The following is a 2,362-nucleotide window of genomic DNA, read 5'->3' as shown; positions in this document are numbered from 1 at the left end:
TTGTTCTGGAAATGACTTCTATTAGGAGGCAAAGAGGATGTACATAATATGGGCAAAGACACCTTCTCCAGAAAGTAAAGCTTTTTTAAGGAAGAGCTGCTATTCCCAACTATCACCACATATCATCTCTAGGAGAGCTGGCTGCTGGTGATAGTCCTTACTGACAGGAGCAGAAGCCGACAGGAGTATTGGAAGATAATTGGAAATGTATCTTCCAGGTCAGGGAAAGTACAAACGAAGACTTTCAGGAGGGTTTGGAAAGAATTTATCTGTAACTCCCATGAGAGAATCAGAATTTGAAGGAAGGTGGTCTTGGGAAGACTGTAAAGGACTGGCTGTCTTCTTTCGTGTCCATTTGACTGAGAAAATTCATGCTAAACATGTGGGTTTCTTTCCTTTTCCCTCTCTCCCCCTTTCTCTGTCCCTCTTCTGTCTCCCATTCTCCCTCCCTCTTCTCTCTCTCTCATTTATTTTCACTTTCCAGTTCCTTCTCCCCCAACTAAAAAAAGTACAGACTTCAGATTGGCTAAACCCCTCCAAAAACAGATATCTAACTGGTGAATGGGATGGTAGCTTCCTCACAAAAGTGGAGTGAGGGGCTATATTATTCACCTCCTACACCCTACTGAAAGGAACTGTTGAAAATTCTCCACTGACCCAATGAATCATTATATCATTGATTGTTTCTTATTTCTGTTCATAAAGAGTTGTGGGAGAGGCAGTGATGAAGGATGTTTGGGGGTAGCAAAGCTAATTTGGTAGTGGAGCTAATTTGATTATCCTCCGAAGAAGACTGTAAAGGGATATGATCACTAAAATGCTAATGCTTTTTAAGTTTTTTGATGAATTTTTATTTAGATTTAAATTCAAACTTCCTAAACATTTTAGACTATCTAAAGAAAATTCCTATCTGTTCACATTCACTATTAAATTTTACATACCATTTTGTCATTCTTTTTATCTATCTACCTACCTACCTACCTACCTACCTATCATCTATCTTTCTTTCTCCTGTCATTTGAAAGTTGGAAACAGTGAATCACATTGCCCATAAGTACTGCAGTAGGTATTTTATAAGACATCAGGTTATTTTTGGAACGTGCCAGCACCAGCATTTGTCCCTAATTTTCCATTCTAGTGACAAAATCCAGAGCAACTAAAAAAGTTCTACTCAATATCCTATCATAAAAATATTCTTTGAAACATATTTTCCTAGAAAGCAAACTGATAAGTAGTTATGGGACACAGATTCTATTATCATTATATAATAACAACTACTTATCAGGATTTCAAAATACACTCAGCAAAGTCTTATTCATTTTATCTATAGTTTTTTTTTCACCATACTTTTTTTTTTTAATAGTTTATTGTCAAATTAGTTTCCACATAACACTCAGTGCTCATCCCCACAAGTGTCCTCCTCTATGCCCATCCCCCCTCCCCCCACATCCATCAGTCCTCAGTTTTTGTCAGCATTCAAGAGTCTCTCATGGTTTGCCTCTCTCCCTTTCCCCCACCATTTCCGCCCTTCTTCTCCCCCTTGTTCCTCCGTCAAGTTCCTCCTAATCCTCCTATACGTGCAAACATATGATATTTGTCCTTCTCTGCCTGACTTATTTCGCTCAGCATAACACCCTCAAGGTCCATCCATGTTGCTACACATGGCCAGATTTCATTGTTTCTCATTGCCATGTAGAATCTCATTGCCATTCCATCTATACGATGGAAAACGTATAGATAAACCACATCTTCTTGATCCATTCATCTGGTGATGGACACTTAGGCTCTTTCCATGTTTTAGCTATTGTGGAGAGTGCTGCTATGAACATTGGGGTACATGTGCTCCTATGCCTCAGCATTTCTGGATCCCTTGGGTAAATTCCTAGCAGTGCTATTGCTGGGTCATAGGGGAGTTCTATTGTTAGTTTCCTGAGGAACCTCCACACTGTTTTCCAGATGGGCTGTACCAGTTTACATGCCCACCAACAGTGTAGGAGGGTTTCACCATACTTTTTAAACAATGCTATTTTTCACAATAAACTTATAATGGAGGCTCTACTTGAACAAAATGGCCACAAAATGTTAGCTCACTAAGGAAATCTAGACATTTTATTAGTTAACATTTAACTAATTATTAATGTATATCAATTTATAGGAGAAAGGATGAATGTTATGTCCTATTAAGACAAAAAATCAAGTGCTAGGAATATGTACCAATTCTAGAAGAATATACAAAATAGATGTTTAAGCTTTTATGGAAAATATACATGTTGAGCTAGGAATTTGGGTTGCTTGATTTTATATTACCTTTACTTTATCCTATACTTCTTCAGAGGGTAGCACAGTAGATCATTATTCATGA

Source organism: Crocuta crocuta, unplaced genomic scaffold, assembly GCF_008692635.1.
Source record: "Crocuta crocuta isolate KB4526 unplaced genomic scaffold, BGI_CrCroc_1.0 scaffold62, whole genome shotgun sequence".
Taxonomy (NCBI): domain Eukaryota; kingdom Metazoa; phylum Chordata; class Mammalia; order Carnivora; family Hyaenidae; genus Crocuta; species Crocuta crocuta.
Note: the sequence above shows the minus strand (reverse complement) of the source record.